Consider the following 24,994-nt stretch of genomic DNA (forward strand, 5'->3'; position numbering starts at 1 on the left):
AGTATATAGATTCAGGCACCAAGTGGTAGAGATGCTGCGAACAATTGCGCTAGGAGGTCAACGGCGTTTCGAACTGATAACACTTCAGGTCATCATCAGGACTGGGTTACAGTTTATTTAGCGTGCAAGGGAGAGAATGACAGAAAATTGATTCAGAGAGTTTAAAGGTAGTATAGCCGTAAAGAGGGAAGGAAAGGGGAGAAAAGGTACCTCAATGGATGGGCTGTAGCGAAGGACAGCCTGAATGGCACCCGTTCGGTATGCCTGGGGATGTAATGGCAAGGTGGTATAGTTGAAGGACCAGTAGGGGATACTGTGAAGGAAGGCAGATGTTTTAAAAATGGGGAAAAGGGGTAATAGCTGCAGGTGCAAAGCTGAGAGACCGAGTGAATAAGGATTAAGGACTCACCCTTGGATCCACTAACTCAATCTAGGGTAGAGGGGCAATGTCGGAATCAATTGCTGCAATGTTAGCACAAGAATGGGGTTTAAACTGGCATCTGGTGATATACAGGTGTCTGGTTGAAATGTCTGAGAAAATTGAGGACGCGTGGTTATAAATAAAAGACAAGCAAGGGAAGAGCTTGAAGTCAAGGTAAAGGGCTAAGTAAGGGCTAAGTAAGAGGCTGAAGGTTACCTTAATGTGCTTAGAGCGCAGCGAAGCTAGGCATAGTTCCGCCAGGAGTGGCTGGAACAGATATGTCAAACAACTGCGTGAGTCCGTGTCGGCCATGGGGATGGCTTGCTGTGAATGCAAAAGTGGTAAGAGACGCCACAGGAAGGTAAACGTATTGCGTATAGCATCAGAGGGCGGGGTTGGGGCAAGAAAGAAGTTAAAGGGGTAGGGCAGGGAAGATGCAAGTAAGAAAAGATTGATATGTAGAGACAGAGATGAATCAAGGCTGGACGGAATTGTAACAAATAATAAATTAAGATACAACTGGCATATTAATGAAAAAGACAGGTTAGAAATATTAAAGAAAATGACAGGTTACCTTGACATCAATTTTAAGGCAAAACATAAATGAAGTCAAGGTAAATATGATGAAAACAACATATCGGAGATGGAGGAACGAGTAGGAATCATCCATGTTCCATGTTCAGAATTCAAGGAATGTGCCTAGGGAAGGAAACATTGAAACAACCAAGCTATGTAGTTTAGGGAAACAATACATTTCCATAGCATAGTTTGGATGATTAACAATGGTGGACCAAAGGTAGTAATATAAAATACACAGGTAGATGGTGATCATACTTAGTAACAGATGGAACAATCTCTTCAGATACAAGGAGTTATTCAGCAATAATACAATATTAAAGAAGGCGAGTAACAGAAAAAGACCCCAAAGTTTCATAAGATATAGGGATCAATGACATGCTGATTGCATTATTCCATGGTTTATAGAGTCAAAGCGCAGCAGTTCCAGCCACTCCCGGCGGAACTATGCCAAGCTTGGCTGCACTCTGAGCACATTAAGGTAACTCGCCACTCGCTTAGCCCTTTATCTTGACTTCAAGCGATTCCCCTGCTTGTCTTTTATTTTTAACAACGCGTCCTCAATTTTCTCAGACACTTTAACCGGGCACCTCATTATCACTAGATGCCAGTTTAAATCTCATCTTTGTGCTAACGTTGCCACAATTGATTCCAACATTGCCCCTTTGCCCCAGATTGAGTTAGTGGATCCAAGGGTGATTCTTTCCCCCTTATTCACTCATTGGTCTCTCAGCTTACACCTGCAGCTATTACCCCCTTTTTCCCATTTTTAAAGCATCTGTCTTCTTTCACAGTATCCCCTACTGGCCCTTCGACTATACTGCCTTGCCTTTCATGCCCCGGCACACCAAACGGGTGCCATCCATGCTGTCTTTGCTACAGCCCATCTTCATTGATCCATTCAGGTACCCTTTTCTCCCCTTGCCTTCCCTCTTTACTGCTACACTGCCTTTAAACTCAATTTTCTCTCATTCTCTCCCTTGCACGCTAAATAAACTGTAACCCGGTCCTGATGATGACCTGAAGTGTTATCAGTTCAAAACGTCGTCGACCCCCTAGCGCAATTGTTCAGCACATCTCTACCACATGGTCCCTGAATCTATATACTCATTGCCACATAATGAATTTGGACCATTTTTAATTATTTGGATAAATATTGAATTCTTTGTTCTGTTTGCGCCATTGTTTCGCTGATTTTCACTTGTCACTTTGCGCCCTTCAGTTTTCTCACAAGCACAAATGTGCACAAGATGCACAGGTTACATGATCATTTAAACGTACGACAACGCTACTACCTTATACTTTTTGTATAAATATAAACTGCCCTGGCAATTTTTGCACAAATCTTTCTTGCCTCCCGGTTTGGACTCCTTTTCTTGCAAATGTTATACATACTCTTTTAAAATTGCCTTTGAATATGACCTGTTGAGACATTGTTTCTTTGTTACAGACACTTGTTACCCAGGTCTCAACTGGGTTTAAGGGTTACCTCATGTAGTTTTTTCTTGCATTGTCTAAAAGGCATACATACAAATCCGAATGTCTTTAACTTATTGTATAAAATAAGTCTAGCGTGGTTTAGAGACAGTCGCCGCTCATTCTTTACGACTTGTGCTGTCTGCAGGTCATGCATCAATTCACGCAATACTTTCGGAGAGATTTCATTCAGTGAAAACACATAGACAGGCCCTCAGCAAGCACAGCGGTTCATTATATGGTCCGTTGTCTGTCCTAATATATGCAAATTAAACCTTGATTACACATTTTTACAAAAGCAGGAACACTCTTGGTAAAATAGTGTCGAAAATACTGATTTCATTCATTAAGTGTGGAACATCTAGCTGGAAACGGGACAGCTAGTTAATAACTATTTATGTGCAAAAGTGAAATAAAATGCACACATAAGTAATTTGAAAAGCTTGGGGATAATCTTATACATATGCCTGGAGATTTTCAAAATATCGCTCCTAGTATACCATCCCTGCAATCTTTAATGAGACAGATTAACTTTAAAGACCAGATCTCAAGTACAATAAGGCATTGGAATTAATATTTCACTGCACGTGGCTTATATAAGCATTACGTTTTCACACCTGTTAGATGTTCGGACAGCCAGCATTGCCATATGGGCAGTAACACAGGTTTAGTTTAGAGTGAGAGAATAAAAAAGCTTTACAGGGCACAGTTTCAGGTCCCCAAGTTCAAGTAGAGTAGAAGTTTCAAACACAAGGCCAAAGTAAACTTTTTTGGACTTTATTGCACTGACATCATCTAGATGGTCGGTGTTCCAAACTTTTGTTTAAAAAGAAATCTGCTTGTGCTCGGTTCAGTCACTCACAATTTCATTACAGTTTCTTTGAACATATTGTGGCCAGACTTATATAAACCATTCGCTAAAAGTGATTACAAACATGTGAAATGCATCATTTGGTAGAAATATTCGGAAGTGTGCACAATTATACAGCACCTAGACAAACAAAATCTCCTCTTGCACTAATCTTCCACACAGGGATTCCTGCTGCTACTGAGCAGAACTGAATTAAATATATGGAACAGGGAATGCATCCTCCACTAGGCTGAGGGACAAGATGCAGATTATAGGAGGAGTTACAAGACAGGCACAGTGGTGGCTGCTATCATTTCTTAGTGGTGGGGTGGGGGTAGAGGGGTGAAGCATTCACAACTAAACACAATTAAAACTATTTAAAATTACACTTACCTACCGTTCTGACGGCGGCCACCTTGCTTCTCTCTTCCGATCCTGGACTCTGATGCCAATCCCAGAGCTTCTAAAAATGACATTAGAGGTGGAGTCTTAGCCGCTCTCTGGAGCTAAGAAGGAGTTTGCAGTGCCAAATCCTCATTATCATGACTGTTAAAAGAAAATTCAAGACTTGAAAGGTTTCTGTAAAATGGTGTCATCTGACCACTCTACACATCATAATGACTTTAATCTGAGGACATTGGAGGTTGCGCCTCAGCCGCTCTCTTGAGCTAAGAAGGAGTCTGCAGGGCCAAATCCTGCGCAGACACCTGCTCAGAGCTAAGGGCTCTAATGTCCTCAGAATAAAGGTAAAGAAAACACCACAAACGGATCAATTGCGTTCGAATTTAAACACAATAGTCTGAGGACTATATAGATAAGAAGAGATTTTTTCTTCAACACTTCCAATACATCCAATTCTGCCCTCCAGGGACCAACTATTACTCACAGAAGTTCAGATCTTGTCCACATGGTCCTGATGAGAATCCCAGCACTTAAAAGGATTTGAAACGCGTCGACCTCCTTCACCTATGATCTAGACCAGTCTTATGCTATTATAAATGCAAATGTTCAATTTATAGATGGTCTAATGTATTGACTGAAACAAATAAACTGTTCTGTTTCCCTGTTCCATTTAGTGGAGGTGTTAGCACCTGCTCCCAAAAATAGGACTAGCGCAGGGCATACACATATTCTTTTCATTCTTCTTTTCCCCTTCACACCACTCCTTCATTTGTTTGGCTTTGTCTTCGTGTGTGTCAATTAAGTCTAGCGTTTTTAGTCCATTCAATGTTGAGTGTTCCTCCAACACAATCCTTTCTCTCACAATTCTTTTCTGATATTTCTCCCATTATCAATAACCTGGTTTCACTATATATTAAATGTGAAATAAATTTGACATAGTAGGAGTCACTTTCTTTACACATTGTTCTCCATTCCTTTGAATAATATTTTGAAATTCTCGAAAAAGAAAAAAGAAATAAATTGAATAATGTTTGATAAATTAGACTGAAAAAGTGGTCTTTGTAATTGAGGAATCTCAACTCAATTACTTTCAGCCTCAAGTGAATGCGCAGTACTGGCATTTCGTTTGTTTGATATACATTTGGCGCAGCCTTACTGCGCTCTAGCCAAAACCCTAGTTGTTCCTCTCTAGATTCAAATTTGATCACAAGGATCTCACATGAAGGGGAAAAGAGAACAGCAACTGGTTGTAATTGTAGTGAGAGGTTTTTCAGAAGCGTCTTTTTGCGCAATGTAACTCTGCACAGGTGCTTGAAATGATGGCTCTTACTAGAGCCTGCTGTGTCTATGACAATTTAAGAGTCACCATATACACTGATACCCAGTGCACATTTGATGAAGGCCTTGATTTGGGGGAGCTGTGCTCCCCCGGTGGGTTTTTTATTTTATTGTCTAGTTCTCCAATTAGAAATAGGCATAATGTTATGGACCTTCTTGAAGTTTTGCAGCTGCCATCTGATGTAGCTGTTGTGAAATGTGTAGCACACAAGAGCAGAAACGATTTTGTCACTGCTAGGAATTGCTATCCAGAAGAAATAGCAAGATATTGTTCTCTTGGGCCTTGCACCTTCAATATTAAATAAACCTAAAATTGAAACATCTGTGAGATTTTTCTTGACAGTTGCTGATACATGGGAAGAGGTGAAGAGTTTGCAGAAGAGGTGTCATAATGTGAGCAGGAGAAGTGGGTATATCAGGGTGTAAGAAAAAGGAGAATGAGATGTGTTTTTTAGTATACGGCCGACCTGTGTTACCAGAATCCATGTTACCCCTGATGAACCGATATATTCATGGTGCAACCAACATGTGCTGAGGTTCGATGATTTGCCTCATTAGTACCTATGGGTAAAATCCCCAGTTTTGAGTCCTTGCAGCAGAACTCTGTCACAGATGTGCCACATACCAACAGTTAAATGCAGGTAGGAGGACAGCAGTCCTTAAAAGTCATACAGGGAGATCCGGTAACCCCTTTAATTACCTGCAACTTGACTTTGTCAGGACGCCCCTATTCATTGAGCTTCGTAACATCTTGGTAGTGGTTTGTCTCTTTTTCCAATAGGTGGACGCTTACCCTACTAGGGGAAATTACAGTCTTACTGTGGCTAAACAGTTGCTAAGGAACTTGACTGCACACTGTAGGATCCCGGTTTATCTGAAATCAGATCATGGAATCATCCAAACCTAGATGGACCAGCAGCCTCCCCACCCTCCCCAGTGCCTTGTAACTCTCACGGGTGAGTAGTCATGCTTTATAAACCCCTGATTGATAGACTTAAAAAATGAAATGATGAAACTTTTGTGTGCAGCTATGCAGGTAGATGAGAGGTTTTACTGTAGTTATGAACTTGAGGCTTCAGGAATAGTGAAGAAATTCAATGACACACAGGAATCTCATCTTGTTAAGATATGTTTATCCACATCTTTGAAATGACCCAATGCCCTTCCATTGGTTTTGAAGAGTCTGAGAAGCATCCTGTATCAGAGGACAGGATTGTCCCCTTATGAGATCTCAATTGGCAGAGCCATGTGACGACTGCCTTTGACTACACTTATAAATATTACAGATCATATTGTCCTTGACTACTGCAAAGGCCTGGCTGATGTGGGGGGTTCTGTCTCTCACCAGGTTGAGTTGGTGACTCCCCTTCCTGGTGCTGGTGAAGAAGCACATGAGGAAGTTGTGTCTGAATTCTCCATGGTGTGGTCCCTATCAGGTCATGAACGTTGCTGTTAAATGTGGAGGCCTCCCAAAATGAATTTATGCGGAGATTGAGGCAAGCTGGAGAAGAAGTGGTGACAACCACTGCTGACTTGCAACGGTTGAATCCAGTGCAACCTGAGAGCTCAGGAGGGAAAGAAGTAGAAGAGTGCACATAAGTGTCTCAAACCAAACCCGAGACAAGTGCAGAGATGGTGGTGAATGGGCCAAGGAAAACCATAGTGGCCCAAGATCAAGAAGCTGCGAATGCAGACTCTGAGCCTGGAGAAGGGACAAGCAAGGCAATCAGAGGGAAGGAAACAAGAAGTGGCCAAGGAAGGGTGAGAGACTTAGGGGCAGATTTATGATGCCCTTGCGCCTCTTTGCGCCGCAATTGCGTCACTTTATTTGACGCAATGGCGGCGCAAACAATGCGCCCTATTTACAACATGACGCATCTAGGAGATGCGTCACGTTGTAAAGCCCTGCGCCATAAGGAGGCGTTCCTGCGCAGGGGGGGGCGTTTCTGCGCAGGAACGCCTCCTGAAAGTGGCTGAGTGAAATCTATGAGATTTCACTCAGTCACTTTCAGGCCAATGCTGCATCAAAACTCTACGCCTGCTTGAAGCAGGCGTAGGTCTTGATGCAGCATTGTGTAGATGGGGCACCCCCGAGCCTTGCCGGAGCTGCGTCACGCTTGCGACGCAACTCCAGCAATACGGCACATTTCCGGCACAGATGCGCCACGCATCTGTGCCGTTTTTGCACCACGGTGCGCCGCATTGTAAATGCGGCGCACCATGGGTGACGTAGCTGTGGCGCACTGTGGCGCACATTAACTGGCGCATCCCTGGGGATGCGCCAGTTAACATAAATCTGCCCCTTAGAGTTTCTTTGTCCAAAGAATACATCCCAAACATTATCAACGAGGAGACAGTGACTAATGGACAGAGTAATAATAACAATGAACAACCAGCAGTCACATGATCAAGAAGAACACAGGTACCAATAAGGAGGTACTCAGCTCCCGAATGGACATATTTTGCTGACATGACGTTGATTCAAGAAATTTTGAGACTGGACAGTGACAACCTATTTATTAGGAGACTCATTGACTAAAGTTGCCAGATTTTGACCTTGACTAAATGTTTTATTTTGACAGATTCGAAATCAACTGACCTTTCTAAATGATTGAACTTAGGTTGAACTTTGTGACAACCATTAGGGCCCAAGCTCCAGTAGAAGAGTAGGAGTGCCACATTTGCTTCATATTATTGACTGCAAGATTTGCTCAGATTTTCTGCTTAAAGGACAACATTTGTTAAATGCCTGCATCATATTGATTCTAACATGTTTTTATAAATTTGAATCTTGTTTTTTTTTTTTAATCTTTTTATTCAAAATATAGGCTCTCATAAAAATGACATCGTACATATCTGTTAATGGCAGGCGGACATACATGCGGCAGATAAATACTTACATATCAATATAAACATTATGAATCCACAGAAACAGACTGAGATTCAAGTTGAACCTCAGGGCTGCAGTAAGACATCCTGAGTGTCCCACACTTCCCCTCTATCCCGCCTCCACGCCCCCCATATCTTTTCCCATTTCCTAGGGCACCCCCCTGCTCTTGTAAATCACTCTTTCCGCCCTTTGACACCAGTCCAGGTCATGTTCCCACTCTTCCACAGTCGGCAGTAGGTCACTACCCCATAATCGCGCTATATTCCTCTTGGCGACCATGCTCGCCAGCGCCAGCCTGATCTTGTCCTATTTCGGCCAGGTGACGTCGTTCGTCACTCCTAGGATATGCCATCTGGCCTCCATCGGAACTTCCGCCTCAATCACTTCGGACATTATGGCCACTAGGTTAGACCAATACGCCTGGGTTCTGGCGCAGTCCCATAAAATGTGGAAAATGTGGAAAAGGGAGCCCTCCTCTCCACACCCTCGCAGACAGAACCTAGAGGCAGCATACCCAATGCGAAATTGTGTAGTGTGGGGAGTGTAGGAGCGGTGTAGGATGCGCAACTGGACCAATCTAAACCTTGCTCCGATTGCGACTTCCCTAGGGCTCTGCAATGCCTCTCGCCAGTCATCCTCCTCTAATAAACCCACATCAGACTCCCACTTTTCTCGGGTCAGTTCCATGGGATCAGGAATGTTATTAATGAGCTTCTTGTATGTGAGGGAGATGGCCTTATCTATCATTGGGTCCAGCAGCAATCTGTCTTCAAGCGGGGCATATTCTGGCAGCTGATCCCCCTTCTGGAGATGTCGCAGCATGGCATGTCGGACTTGTTGGTAATGTAGGATGTCCCCTCCTCCCATCTGAAATTCCTCCTGCAGGGCAGAGAATTCTAGCACGTCTCCTCTTTTCCAGAGGTCGCCTAGCACATCAATGCCAATCAGGCTCCATCTGCCCAGGCCCTTCAGTTTTGACACCTCGGGAAGGTAGTCCCCCACCCACAGCGGAGTGTGTGTCATGAGTTTTGCCTCCCAGCCCAACAATTTGGATGCCTTCCTCCAAGCTCCTACCACGGCAGCAGTCTGGGGCAGCTGGGCCAGTCTACGCCTACCCTTACGATAGAGTGTATCCAAGTATCTACCACTCTCTAGAACCATACGGTCCACTCTGTATGCTGGCTCTTCCATCGGGCGAACACCCACCCGTTAACATTCACCAGCTGAGCCGCCCAATAGTAGAGTCTGATATCCGGGACAGCCAGACCCCCCTCGAACAGCCCTCTCTGAAGCTTCCTCAGTGCGATTCTAGGGCATCCACCTCCCCAAAGCAATGCGCCGATCTCCGAAACTTTTACCCGGAAAATCCTCTCTGGGACTGCGAAGGGGGCACTCTGCAACACATAAAGGAGACGGGGAGGGCCATCATCTTAGGGAGGACAGCTCTTCCCATCAGGGAGAGCGGGAGAGTCCTCCAATGCGCCACGTAAGCATGAAGGCGCTCTATCTGGGTCTGTATATTCAAACATGTAAACTCCGTCTCCGATGTTGTAATCCAGATACCCAGATATCAGAAGGCATCTTTCCAGATCAGTCCTTCACAAACCCCACCCAGATCCAGGGGAGGCCCCCACAACTGATGACCCAAGGATTTATCCCAATTAATACGGTACCCAGAGTATTACTCGAATGTCCGCAAGAGCGTCATCACTCGCGGGATGGAGATCGCCGGCTCCTGTTCATACAGTAGCACATCATACGCGTATAGAGAGATACGCTCCTCCCATCCACCCCCCTGGTCAATGCCCTAAACTACAGAATCAGTTCTTACCCAGGCTGCCAACGGCTCGAGGGCCAGAGCAAATAGTGTCGGGGTAAGCGGGCAACCCTGCCGTGTCCCTCGTCCCAATTCAAACTACCTAGAAAGGGCGCCATTAAAACGGACCCTCGCAAGTGGCGCCGTGTATAGGAGTCTCACCCACGCCTGAAAGGTGTCTCCAAAGCCCATCCTGGCCAGGACCGCGTATATGTAATGCCATTCCATACTGTCAAAGGCCATGTGGGCATCAAGTGACAGGAGAGCCGCCAGAACCTCTGCACGAGTGGACATCGACTGGAGTACCCCAAACAGCCGCTGCTGTTTGAGCCTGATATTCCTGTGGGGCAAGAAGCCTGACAGATCTGGATGGATCAGGGATTGGATTAGCGCTCCCAGTCAAGTGGCCAGAACCTTGCCATGGACCTTGGTTTCAAAGTTAAGGAAGGAGATGGGTCTATAGGAGCTACATAGATCCTGTGGTTTGCCCTATTTATGTATTACGACTATCGTTGCTGACCTCAGGTCCCTCGGGAGGAACCCGTCCTCCCTGGCGGTGTTAAACATGTGTAGCATGTGCTGGGCAATCCGTCCCGACACACATTGAAACGCCTCTGCGGGGAACCCATTAGGGCCCGGAGCCTTCCCTGCTTGTAAATCACTCATGGCCGCCTCTACCTCCTCCACTGTAATATCAGAATCTAAGAGGTCCCTATCCTCTGGCATTAATACGGAGAGGGGGATATCCCTTAAAAAGGCGGTGCACTCCCACTGCTGGTTCTCGGTATGCTGACGATAGACGGACTCATAGTATTGTGCAAAGAACTCGGCTATTCCCGTCCCAGTTTCTCTTGTTGCCCAATCGACCTGCCTAATGCCTGGGACCCAATTACGATCCCTATCACTCTTCTCGAGCCAGGCTATCATCCTATTTCCTTCGACCCCCAGATCGTATACCCGGCGCTGTGTTGCAAGAGCGTACGATTGAGCCTGGTCAGTCAAGACATTCCTTAATTCTTTTCCTTTAAGGCGTAGCATATGTCTTATGTTCATCTCCTGATCCTGGATCCCCCCTATCACTCACCAGGGCCTGAATCTCCGTTTCCAAATCAACGACCTGGTCCTGCTTCTCCTTCCTTCTCTTCCCAATTTCAGCCTGTACAAATTCCCTCGGCACGGTTTTGAATCCCTTCCAGATGATACCAGGGGACCAAACCGAGCCCAATCAATCAATCAATAAGCTTTATTCGGTTGAAACAGAGCAACCATGAAAGCACAGTACAAAATTTAAAATACATTCGTTACAATACATAGTAAGAAAGGAAATACTACATCAAGGAATAATAAAATTAATATACAAAAAAGAAGAAAAATAAATAAAAAAACCTCATTTGTTTGTAAAAGAGATGCAACCCTCAATGTCTCTTGATAAAAACAATCTATTCATAGTAGGTTTCCACACTTAATACTGTCTCCTCTACAGTTCTCCTAGTGTAGACAATAAATTCACCATAGTGTTACAAATGTGCTACAGAATAAGCGAGAGTGCAAAAAGCGTAAAAACGTATTCAAGTAAAGACCAACCCCAGGCTTCGAATCATTATTAGCTGACCAATCGGAGGTCGGTTTAACAGGTCAGTACACCGGATTTATACCGGTAAGTAAAGCAAAACGATTACGAATGGGTATGTTGAAGTTGCTGAGTATATGGCCTCTATTGCCTCTGCGGTGGTTCTTTTCTACATTTAGATTTACAGGGGGCAAGTATATGGTTCGAGGGTAGAAGTCTCTCAGCTCCCTAGTAGCTATAGGGCCGTCTCCCAATAGTGGCTGCCAGCCTTGCAGATGTGGGACGACGTGGGAGTCCCTACAGTTTACAATAATCAATCAATCAATCAATCAAAGCATTTATATAGCGCACTACTACCCAGGGGGTCTCAAGGCGCTAGGGGAGGGGGGTCCGCTACTGCTCGAACAGCCAGGTCTTGAGTTGCTTCCTGAAGGCGAGGAGGTCCTGGGTCAGGTGGAGGTGGGTCGGGAGGGAGTTCCATGTCTTGGCGGCGAGGTAGGAGAAGGACCGTCCCCCTGTGGTGGCTCTTTGGATGCGGGGGACGGCGGCGAGGGCGTGGCCGGTCAATCGAAGCTGGCGTTTGGGAGCGTAGAAGTTGAGGCGGCTGTTGAGGTATCCTGGGCCTTGGTTGTGTAGGGCTTTGTGTGCGTGGGTGAGGAGTCGGAAGGTGATTCTCTTGTTGACCGGGAGCCAATGCAGGTCTCTCAGGTGTCCCGAGATGTGGCTGCAACGGGGGATGTCCAGGATGAGTCGTGCTGAGGCGTTCTGGATCCGCTGGTCACCCACTATATCTTTAGGTAAAGGTCCCAACCATTTCACCCTTCTAACGTTTAAAATTTTATCATCGATGTTTGGTGGGAGGGGCCTGATCTTAGTTAGCCAGAAAGATACCTCATTTGCCAATTCAGCTTGTCCTTCCATCTTACCATTAGTTAGTTCGGGCACGCCTGAGAGAATGCACACACATGGAGCAGCCTCCGGCGGTAGGTCAATTTGGGTAGACTTTCTTTGCATGCCATGGTTGGGAAGAGTCCCCTCTAAGGGTGTGGGAACATTTATCCGCCCTACTCTATTAACTGTGCTCTGCGGTACTACCAAGTTTGGTGTTGGGTGCCGAGTATTTGATAATAATTTTTGGGGCAACTAACTGGACTGGGGCACTAGTGCTTTGTGCCAAGATTTTGGGAACATCTGTAGCGACTAGAGACTCTACCTGCTTAGATCCTACCAATCTTTTTAAAAGTATCGCGTTTTCCTTCATTGTCCCTTCTATACTAGTGATCTTTTCCCCTATTATAATGATTCTTTTTACCAGTGGGGATATTATAGATTTGACAAGAAGTTCGAACTGGGCCAGTAGTTCAGATGATATGATAGCTAGAGGGGAATTAAGAGTTGAGCATGCCCTGGATGAATTCGGGGTGTTGCTAATGACTGAGGGGGGACTAGAGTACAATTTTAGTTTTTTTAATAGTCTTCCCCTTTGTTTGACACCTCTGCGCTTTCTTTTAACAGAGGGAGTCTGAGGGTTCGTTATCGAATGAGTGTTGGATTTTGCTGGAGGTAAAAGGGGGGTTTCCGGATGGGTTACTTTAGGTTTGAATGGGGCACCTGATTGTTTGTTTCCCTCTTCAACATTGGCATATACCGTATGACAGAGCAGATTCAGTTCCTCCAATTAGGTTAAATTCTGGCATTGGTCTGCTACCGCCAAAGGGGATTAGCAACTATATGCGGCTTCTATAAAAAGACTTTGTTCAACTCTCTCTATTGCACGTTCAATGTCCGATGTTACCCTAGTTAGGTAATTGTACAAAGTCCCCTTCCGAGGCCCCCCTGAGAGATAACGTTTTTTGAAACTTCTTTCGCAGTCATAGTGCGGGTTACTTATATAGTAAAAACAGACACCTATGCAGGACCAACGTGTTACGTAGTAACCTCGGTAATCTTTAAATGTTAGCCAGAAGTGTTCAAGGCAGTCACTGTTATGGGTCTGAAAGGTGTACCTCATTTTTCCAGCGGTAAACAGGCGAGAAAACAAGTGAGGTGGCCCTGCCCTGCCTCTTCCGGCCTCTGAGGGCCACAGAGGGCCCGCCCTTGTCCCGGGCTTCTCCAGGCGCGACCTCGCGAGGCGAGGGACCAGGCGTGGTTATATGCGCCTCCTGGCGCGCGATGAAGGGTCGTCCTGGCGCAAAGGATCCTGGGTGATGCAGTCCCCAGCGGCGCCGGCGGAGCCAAGCCCGGCCGGACACCAGCAGCAAGTCTGAGGTAGGATGCGGGAGCAAAGCCCGGCTGCGACGGCAGCAGCGGGAGAGTCACTAGCTCGCCTCAAGCCCCAGCTCGCCTCAAACCCCAAGCTTCAGCCACAAACCACGTAGCTCCCAACAGCGTCTCCGAGCCCACATTCTCAACAAAGTAGAGATCCACCCTGTCTCCGAACCGTTCCTGGAATTCCTCGTCTTTAAATAGAAAAGCATCTAACCGAGGAGGAGTTGACCAATCTCGCTTGGGACCCCTCATCTGCACTTCCACTGGGGAGTGGTCAGATATCCCTCTGGCTTTGTGACAACTATTATGAAAAAGCCCCATACGTCCCATCTGTGTGAGGAGGTAATCAATTCTGGAACCTGATCCATGTGCCGCTGATATGTGCGTGTATTGTCGAAGGCGAGGGTTGTGCGCCCTCCAGAGGTCCGCTAAACCCAGCGCATGGACAAACTCCCCAAGCTGACTTCCCTCCCCCCGATCCAGTGGGGCCCCCTACCTGTTCGCCTCCCGCACCATCACATCGTTCATATCCCCTCCCCTCCCCTCAAGGAGCAGTTTCCCTAGGTCCGGAAATGTGGTGCCGGGCAACCTGGGCGGGACGTATACTGAACAGAGATTGACCGTGGAACCCTCCCACCATCCAGAGAGTGCTACATAACGTCCCAGGGGGTCAAGCCACCTGCGGTTGATCACAAGGGCCAGCAAGTTACTCACCAGGATCCCAACCCCTCTGGAGCCCGTGGTAAAGCCTGCGTGTGCCTGCAGTGTATATCCAAACCTATTGAGCGCCTGATAGTGATTACCCACCAGATGCGTCTCTTAGAGGAAGACTATATCTGGGGCATGCTTGCGGAGGTTCTGAAGGACCATGGTGCATTTTATTTTGTTCTGTAGACCCTTGACATTCCAACATAAAATGTTAACCGTCTGTGTCGCCGATGTATGCGCCATAATGTATGAATAAAAAACAGGAGGAGCACATTCGCCCTACCCTACTACCGCCCTTGTGACTGTCAGCCATACTTCTGGAGACCTACGCACACATGTCTGCAAAAAAGCAAAGCACAAAGATTACACAACCAACTGCTCCCCCCAACTCCCCAATCCCCCCCCACCCTGCTACACTGCTTATTAGGTCAACAAGACCCAATGAACACCAACCAGCAGAGCGCCTGTCGCCCATACCATGAAAACTCTGGGGAGGTGGCCGACGACAAGACTAGCTGCCCGGGGACAGCAACCAGCCCCACATTCACTGTATCAGCCCCTGCAGCACGCTAATCTCGGAGAATGCAAACAATCTTTAGGAGCACACCAAGCCTTGGGCATGTACGCAGCCCGACCGGGCCCCCCGCCCCATTTTCCCCCTTCCCGCGCCCAAGCCCACCCCAGCGGTCAGCATAGGACCAAATGTCACGCCCATCAGCCAGTCTGAATAGGTATGTCCCTCCATAGCCAGAACCCAACAGCGGAGCGTTCATACATTACGTGCTCTTCCACTCGAGTCTCCAATCGGTGGCTCCCCTGCCCACCTCAGCCCAGATCAGGCGAGACCGACAGGCTGCGAGCCCTTGCGCCACCAGTCCCTCGAGTCGCATCTTGGTTCCTTCTTCCCCTCTCCGCCGATCCCATGGAGGAGGCCGGGGAACGCTCCGCCACTTCTCTCCAGCTATCTCCCTGCCGCTGACTGTCTCAATGTTGTTCCTGCTCCTCCAGCCAAGTGAAGACTTCCTCCGGCGATGTGAAGAAGTATGATTTCCCCCGCAGATGAATCTTGAGGCGTGCAGGGAAGAACATCATGTACTTGATGCCGCAGGTTCAAAGCTCCCTTTTAACTGCATCAAACGACCTGCGCTCCCGTTGGACCTTTACAGTGAAGTCCAGGAATAACCGGATGATCCGCAGGTCCCCATGTTGTCGAGCAGCCTGCAAGATGGCGCGCCGGTGCCTAAAGTTCAGGATCCTTGCAATGATCGACCTAGGAGGGGTGCAGGGGCGAGGAGGGAGGACCGGGGCTCTGTGCGCTCGTTCGACAACAAAGAACGTAGAGAGTCTCCTGGGCTTTAGGTGATTCAGGATGAGATCCTCCAGGAATAGATCTACACTTGGCCCCTCCATTTTCTCTGGGACCCCCACCACATGCACGTTGTTTCTCCGTGCCCTTCCTTCTTGGTCCTCCAGGCGTGCCTCTCTGTGCCTCTGTTGCTGAGTAAGTCGCTGGACCTTGCCCTGTAGCTCCTTGGTGGTCTGCTGGAGATCTGCAATCGCCAACACGTTCTGGGTGGCCTTCTCGGATGTTTTGTTAAGTTCAGCTCATTGGAGGGCCATTTCTATCAAGACAGCAACTATTTTGGCTTCCAACGTTGCCCCCAGTGACTGAATCGCCTGCATGATGGCAGCCAGGGACGGCTCCGTAACCCAGGAAGATCCAGGGTGACCCGCCTCGGTCTCTCCAGGCTGTGCCGCATAATTGTCCATATATTGTTCATCTGCGTGGTGGTAGATTTCTTGGGGCGTATTGTGGTCCCCGTGGTGGTCCTCGTCCCAGACCCTCTCCGCAGTACTTATGCCTCCCCGGGTGGCCAAAGCAACAACGACCGGCGGTGTACTGGGTTTCCGCCACATGGCCAGGTCAGGTCATGCACCGCTGCAGCAATTTCACCAAGAGCGCCAGGCCTCAGACTCTCCCGAACACTCCTCTGCTGCTGCACGTGGCACTCCTCCACCTCATAAGCAATTGCCCGCCACCACCGGCCCTCCTCCTCTCTTTCTCAACGGAGTCAGCAGGGAGGCACAGCGATGATCGTCCGGCCGGTCCTCTGGCAGCCACCAGGAAGCCCAGGTCTGTTATCGGTAAAGATGGGTCCACTGTAGTGCTCTCCGCCCGGTAGTGCGGCCGCCACCAATTCCTGTCGTGCACCTGGGGCCCAGAGCAGCACCTATGTCAGCTCCGAGGATCAGAGCCTAGCCCCTCCGTGGGGCAGATAGCAGCAGGGCTGGCCCCTGTGCCCCCCGGCGTCCGAATTCCGCTCCCCCAGGAGCGCGGGCGCCAGTGTGCTCCTCACCTAGTCGGCCAGTGCTGTCACTGGAGGCCGATGCTTTCGGCCGCCGTTAGGCCCCTCAGGCCTCAAATCCGCCGGTCGTCACCACTCAGCCGCCCGGCAAGCGGCAGAGAAGATGAGCGTACCACCCGACTCCGGAGCTAACGGGTGAATGCTGCCTCAGGATAAATGGCCAGATTTTTGGGGCATTCAGTGCAATGGGATTGTTGAATTGTCGCTCTCTGCCATGCCACGCTACTGACATTTGGCTGCTACTATCTACCATGTCCTGGGACCTAGTTTTCCTGACTGAGGCATGGATAAAAGACTCCCCCAACCCAGATATTTCCCTCGCCTTGCCCCCGGGCTACCGCCTTACAGGTATAAGCCGCGAAGGCTCCAAGACGGGAGGCGGAATCGCAGTAATCTAACAGACTCACCTGACGATCACGTTGAGAAAAATCATGAATATAGGGCCCATAGAGGCACTATGGGGCATATTATCAAGCCTGTGCGCTAAAATTATCGCAGCTTTATCGGCTGAAAACGGCCGATAAAGCGGCGATAATGGGCTTGATAATATGCTCTGTGGAATTCCAATCGAAGCCCATGTTAGATGTCTTCACATCTAACATGTGCTTCGATTGGAATTCCATAGAGCATATTATCAAGCCCATTATCGCCGCTTTATCGGCCGTTTTCGGCCGATAAAGCGGCGATAATTTTAGCGCACAGGCTTGATAATATGCCCCTGTATTTTTCTGTCTCTGACACCATTACAGCCATTTTTTCAGGTATCCTGGTTTATAGCCCCCCCAATACCCCACAGCCAGCCATCTCTGAACTGTTAGCAGTTTTTGCGGATCTGTCTCTTAAACACCCTCACTTCATGGTACTGGGAGACTTTAACCATCACGTAGATGTAAGTGACTGCAGTCGTGCCACCCATCTTCTAGACGCCATGCAAAGTATAATTCTGACACAAGGGGTTAGTGGCCCCACACATATTACGGGACACACCCTTGATCTGATCTTCTCCAATTGCACAAAGCTAAAAATTCTCCCCTCCACACCTCTGACATGGTCTGATCATTTCCTGATTCCGTTCGAGGTGTCTATACCACAATCTCTCAAGAAGGAATCTGCCATTAGAGAACAAGGCAGAAAATGGCACAAGATCTCTTGCACTGCCCTAGTGCAAACGTACAGCAATAGCTTAGACTCACACTCTGATGATCTCAATGCAGCGGTTCTTACATTTAATAAAGACCTCACGACCGCCATTGAGAAAGTCGCACCCTTACAGACCCTCACCTCCCGCAGATCAAAACCGTCAGCTCACTGGTTCACCCAGGAATTAAGGGAAAACAGAAGCAGTTGTAAAAAACTGGAGCGCCTATGGCGCCGGACCTATGATCCTGCAACCAAATCTCTCTACAGAAAGGCCCTTAAAGAGTTTCACAAACTCAAATGTAATACCATGAGTGTATACTTCGCAGAAACAATTGTTAACGCACAAAACTCCACTAAGGCCCTCTTTAACATCGTTAAAGAGTTTACCAATCCCACTGCTCTGTCCGCTCCCGTCACCCCCTCCCAAGCACTTAGTGAAGACCTATCTGACTTCTTCTCTGAAAAAATTGCTAACATCACGGCAACAATCCTCCAGAATCGTACAGAAGTTACCTCAGATCTTGACATCACCTGTACTAAAGCATTTACATCTTTTAAACCACTTGCTAAAGAGTATACCCTGAATCTATTTTTAAAATGCAAATCAGGCTCACCGCTGGATCCAGCCCCGGAGTCTGATCCTAAATGTGATTGCCCCACTAGTTATTAACCCCCTGCTTTGAAATCTGGAACTCCTCCCTATATTCAGGTGTTGTCCATTCCGTATGGAAACACGCGTTGCTAATCCCCATTCAAAAAAAGCTGGTGTCGACCCAATGTGTCTGAGCAACTACCGACCGATTTCACTCCTACCGAAGCCGGCCAAAGTACTCGAGAAGGCGGTACAAGAACAACTGTCCGACTATCTTGAGTCAAACTTACTGTTCCACGACTCTCAGTCAGGATTCAGGCCGGACTTCAGTACTGAAACAGCCCTACTAGAAGTGTCCGAGTCGATTCGTGAGTGCACGGATAGGAGAGAGGAGGCCATGCTGGTCCTCCTCGACCTATCCGCAGCATTCGACAGCATCTCCCACGAAACTCTACTTACACGCCTGCAGGAGGTGGGAGTTGGTGGGACCCCTCTCGCTTGGGTCAAATCATTCCTTACGGATCGATTCCAACAAGTGATGCTGGGCTCTTTCTTTTCCACCAAGAAACCGTTGACATGGGGGGTTCCACAGGGATCCGCCCTTAGCTCTCTCCTATTCAATGTATACCTGAAGCCTCTGGCAAAAGTGGTGGAATCATGGGGCGTCAGAGTGATCTTTTATGCTGACGACACCCAGCTGGTGTTTTCCATCAATGATCACTCTGAAAGCTCTTTGCTAAACTTCCGCCACTGCATGGTAAATATCGCCACCTGGATGTCTTCAAACAATTTAAAACTGAATACAGATAAGACGGAAGTCTTATTTTTTAATCAGAAATTCCCCATCTCAACTAGCCTCTGGTGGCCGGCTGAATTAGATCCTCCCCCTGTACCTGTTCAAGCTGCCCGCAATCTGGGCTTCCAATTTCACACTGCCCTCTCCTGCAAAACCCAAATTAACAAAGTCACTGCGTCCTGTTTTGGAAAGCTTCGTATGATAAAAAATCATCCCTTTCCTACCCTTAGACTCACGCAAGACAGTAGTCCACGCCCTCATAACTTCCCATTTGGACTACGCAAACAGTCTGTACGTTGGAGCCCCGGCGTATCTCATAAATCAATTGCAGACTGTACAGAATTCAGCAGCCAGGTTGATCTATAATGTTCCCTACCGTCATTCCATCTCACCTCATCTGATCAAGCTCCACTGGCTCCCAGTGAGACTACGTATTCAGTTCAAATCCCTGACCCTTGCATTTAGAGCTCTCAATGGTTGAGGCCCGACTACCTGAGACACAGAATGAAGATCTCACAAGCATCCCGAAATCTCAGATCTAACCATCTTCGCCTAATGATCTGCCCCCGTTTTCGTCTAGCGAGAACGGGAGGAAGGGCCTTTGCAGTTGCCACCTCCAGACTGTGGAATCATCTACCAATGGAACTGAGATTCCTGACTTCTGAGCCTCTGTTCCGAAAGAAACTTAAGACCTGGCTCTTCTCCCTGATCTAGCCCACTCAGTATCCCCCTAAGCTTCACTGAACCTCACTAGATGTTGTCTTCAGCGCCGGGACACCTCCGTCGGATGTAACTGCGCCCTCTACAAACTTCTAAATAAATAATATTAATAATCCCAAGACGCACTACGGCGCTACGCGGCCATCTCGATCGCCGCCAGGCCATGCCCCCTTGGATGTAATTCTATGTTTTAATTTTGTGAATTAATCTGTAGTTAATTAGACTTGCTTCTGTCCACTTTCAGAGACGGATATCCCTTATCCCTGCTCTTGAGACCCCGTACTCATATTAACTTTTTAACTAACCTGGAGATAGCTTCTTGTGCGAACACATTTCTTCTTGTTCCCTTTTAGATATTATATTTGCTGAAACATGCTGCCTACAAATTTCTCCCTATTTTGCCCACAATCTTAATTTAGCATAAGGGAGTTTCCCTTTAAGGGTCTAGAAACTGCATATTTTGCCTATTCTATCTTTAAATAACCTATTTTAGCATTTGCCTTAGACTTGCCAGGATTATATTCAAATCTGCTGTATGCAGGTGATTATTAATTGTTTACTAATTGATTCAATTGAGATTGAAAATGTGTTAATAAATCTTTATGGTTTGCAAATGTACTCTCTGCACTTACTCTGAGGCAAAATATGCTTCACTGTCATTGATATTGTTGGACCCGGCCCTTTAGGCAGGTTCACCCCTAGACTTTTTGCTTTTTCCTAGCCTGTTTATGGAACCTGGTGTTGGTGATTTTAGGCCTCTGCGCACTTTTTCACTGTGGTACAGTGTAACGTGCTTGAGCTCTCTGTGAATGAGTGGTGAGTGACCTGCCCTCCCATAGGAATGAATGGGGAATAGGTATGCCCATGGTAGTTCCTGATGTGTGGGGAGTGCAGGGTCGAGTTTGGTATGTACGAACTCGTGAGACTGAATGCTGCAAAATGGTATATGCGGCATGATTGAGTCTAGTCTAGAAGCGCCACTTTTAGAAGTTAGCATATTTGTGTAAGTTGGTTCTGGCGTGCGATTGGCTGGTGAGCCTGGCCCAGGAGTGCCTGGGCCTGCAGGTGGATGGACTGTCTGGAGTGAGTAGGACAGGGTCTGCAGGACCCCGGAGGAGGGGGTCTGAGTCAGCCGTAGATGAATGGCCCCATCTGCTGTCAGGGATGGGAGGAAAGAGCGTCTGGTGGTGCCGGGCAGTGCCTGCCTGCCCACCATGCTGGCTCTCCCTCCTGACGGCCCACTGTCACCTCTGGCCCTGAAGCTGACAGGAAGAAGAACACCAGACACATTCCAGTGCTCAGGGCCCCCTTGCACCAAGACTTCAAAGGGCTTCAAAGACTTTTTTGTGTATAAGAAGGGGCTGTGTCGTCTTCCAAAATGTTCTTGTTCTTGCTCTTGTGGCTGACTTGAATCTACCAGGGGTGGGCGCTGCCGAGCCCCTGGATGCCTGGATTCCTGGACTCCTGGGGGACCCCTCTGCCCTGCCTTGGCAGAAGGGGGGACTTGGCTTTGCCCCTGGGAAGCTCTGGGACCGTTGCACCATGGAGAAGCTGCATTTTCCTGTGAAGAGCGCTGGAGTGGTATTTCTAGCGCCTGGAGGCGCTGTGCTTCCCCCTGAGAGCCTGGGAGCGCTCTGCCTGCTGTTTTAGCACATGGAGCGCTTTAAATCTCCTTCGGCGCCGGGGAGCGCTCTAGCTGTGTTCAAAGCGCTTTGGCGCGCTTTGTTTCCCCCCAGCGCTGAGAGCGCTGTTTAATTGTTGGTCGTAATAGAAATCAGCCCCCGCCTGCCTGCCTAAATAGAAGGGCCGCTGCGCTGCCCGCAGCGACCCGGAAGCGGCTGGCCGGCCGGCCAATCCCAGCGCGGCCGGCCGGAAGTGCCCGCCCCCGCAGCTCGGGGAAGAAGAAAGGAGAAGACGCGGGAGATGGAGGCCGTTCGCGGGGCTCCTCTCGGCTGAAGGCGCCCCGAGGAGACGAGGCGGCCGGTTAGCAGGGCTCCCGTGTGCCGAGGGAGCCCTGCAGAGAGAGAGAAGCTCGACCGCCCCCGTCGCGAGGCCTCCATGCTGCAGGAAGAGCCCCGCCTTCCCCCTCGAGGGAAGCGCTGCTGCCGGGCGAGGTGAAGGAGATGCGCTGCCCCCCACGTCTAGGAAGCCGGTGAGTGGAAGCCCGCTGAGAGGGGAAGTGCGAGGTCGCCTACCTCGCTGTTGCAGTGTGCGGAGCCGCCCCGCTCTGCAGAGGGCACTGGGGTGGCTACGGCTGGTGCGTGGGACAGGCATAGCAGGAAGGACCTGCAGGGCGGCCCCGGTTGGCAGTGGGTCACCCCCACACGTTTTGTGAGCCCAGAGAGGCTCAAGGGGCCGCATCTTGTTTGGCAAGCCCAGAGGCTCGTAGGGGCATGATTGAATTTGGTGCATCGAGGGCAGCCCCGGATGGCAGTGGGTCGCCCCACCGTTGGCTCGAGCCCACGAGGCTCCCCAGGGGCATTTGCAGTTTAGAGCCCGGACAGGCTCCAACGGGGGGGCATCATTATGCAGAGAGCCTGTGTGGCTTGGAGGGGGCGTCGGGGCATATTGCCGGTGCCCGCCCACCCCTGCCTGCGTGTAGAGGGTTTTTTTAGAGCCTGTGTGGCTCCAGCGTAGGGCCATATTCGATAGAGGGGGCATCGGGGCACATTGTCGGTGCCCGTCCCCTCCTGCCTCCGAGTGTGAGGGTTAGAGTCCGGTGAGGCTCATGGGGGCACCATTGTTTTTAGAGCCTGAGAGCTCCAACGTCTGGGGCATGTGCGATATGCCCAGAGCCTGTGTGGCTCCAGCAGTGGCGCAGTTGGCGCCTAAGGGCCAGTGAGGGCCCTGGCGCAGTTTTGTTGTTCCCCAGCTGCCCAGCACTTTGTGGGCAGCTGCCACGTTTAGGCTTTTTGTACTTTGAGACTGACGCTGCATGGCAGCGCACCCTGACATTGAGACTCAGGGCGTCTGAGCCCCAACAAGGCCAGTTGACCTAGGGACAGCCACAGGTAGTGGCTTATGTGAGTTTTTGCGCAATTGTATGGTCATTGCACCTCTGAATGTGATTTCTTGCATCATGTGTTATTCATGCACCTCTGAATGTTTTCAGACATCATGTGATTCTTGCGCTATTGTTTTACTCTTGACACCTCTGAATGTGTTTATGCGTTATGTGTCTTTCTTTTCCTGCGCTGCACCTCTGAATGTTTTAGTCATCATGTGTCTCCCTGCGCTGCACCCCTGAATGTATTTTATTGCATCATGTGCTCTGTTCTTAAACACCGCTGAATGTGTAGGTTTATGCATCATGTGTTTCCCGTTATTACTCCTCTGAAGGTATATTTATGCATCATGGGTAATGTGTTCTTTCCTAGACCCCTAAATGCTGTGTGATACTTAGGTGGTTGTCCTTTTTAGTAACGGTGTTCCTAGTGAGGTCCTGGTTCCCTGCGTGACATGCTCTTAAGGGGTTTAGGGTTGCGTAGTGGGCACTTACCTGTTCCCAGTAGTTACTGGATGTGATTTATAACTGTTACTTTGTGCTACAGTGATTTTATATTCATTTATTCTAATTTCTGACAAGTATTTCTATTTCGGAAAGTGTTGATTATGACAGTGGGCCATGTGGCCCTGTCTTGTAAATAATCACAAGTGAATATTACCCATGCCAGTAGGCACCATGTATACGTGTGATTTTATCTGATGTGTTTTTTTTACAATACAAAAGTTATTTTTACAATAACCTTGTGTGGAGTCTCTTTTGTGGTGTGCCTAGTATGTTGTTGCTGTTGTGCGCTGACGCAAATGCTTTACACATTGCCTCCGAGTTTAGCCTAGACTGCTCGTGCCAAGCTACCTAGAGGGTGAGCAGGGGTTATCTTGGCGTGTGACTTTCTTGTGCTGAGTAGAATGGTGGTTTCTGCCTGGCTTTGGCATCAGCCCTAGCCTACCAGAAATAGCCAGTTCTAACATTGGTGGTCAGCGGTGCGGATTTGGACTTGTGTTTGCGCAGTGCAATAGCGACAACTTGCTACATTACAAAACTCTGCAATCTTTTTCAGATAGTCACATGTTTGGGATTATTGTTTTTGATTTTTTTCCTCAAGAGTGTCATTTTCAAATGTGTTCCTGCGCTTTATGTTTAGAGGCAGATGAGAGAAAGTGACAGGGCAGGACGCCAGTAGAGGGGGAGGTTCCCATAGATTAGGAATCCCTTGCGGGGTCCATTGTCCAATCCCAAATCCTGTCCCTTTGTGGGTAGATGGAGGGGAGGGAGTGTGAGGAGAAATGACTAGCTCAGGAGGGTGGTTATCGCCTGAGTGTAGTGTGTGTGTCTGGATTCCACAGTATGGTAGGATCCAGTGGTGGCAGCTTTAATGTGTCCAGTGTGTTAATTCCCATTCCCCGCTCCCAGAGTTTGGTACCTGTGCCATGTGTGGTCAGGTTGAGTGATCAGGGGTGGTAGAAACTGCCTTACCAGTCCGAGGGGGGGGGGTTGTGTGTGAATGAGTGGTGTATTGAACTGGAGGAGCTGGTGTGAGTTTTTTTAAGGAGCTTGCACGTGAGGTGTACCTCTGGTGGTGTGCAGGAGGTCCTGCAGAGGCACTGGACAAGAAGGTGTATGTCTGGTGGTGTGCTAGATGTCTTGCAGAGGCATTAGGAGGTGATTCTAAAAGGAGTGGCTTGAGTATCTGATGATCCTGTGTAGGAGAAGAGGTTACAGTGTAGCCCAGCTAGATCCCAGTAGAAAGGGTAGGGTGTAGGGGCTCACGTCCTGTCTCAGTGGAGGCGGAGTGAGTGTGGGACGGTGTGTCCCACGTTGGCCTGAAACACTATCTCAGAGCCTGGAGGGTTCCTTAGGGGAGCACCAGGTCAGGGGCCTAAGCTGTACTTAAGTCATTTGAGGAGGATCTTCCTGTGTCTAGAGGACGGGGAGTGTCTGTAACCAGAACTCCGGCGGTCCTGGTGTTGGGCAGTACCGCTCCTAAGTGAAGGGTGCAGAAGTCCTGGCTCGCTGAGCATTTGACTGTCTAGAGTGCTTGACCATTTGTGGGGCCTCTGG

The sequence above is a fragment of the Lissotriton vulgaris genome, chromosome 6 (genome assembly GCF_964263255.1).
Source record: "Lissotriton vulgaris chromosome 6, aLisVul1.2, whole genome shotgun sequence".
In the NCBI taxonomy this organism is placed as follows: Eukaryota; Metazoa; Chordata; class Amphibia; order Caudata; family Salamandridae; genus Lissotriton; species Lissotriton vulgaris.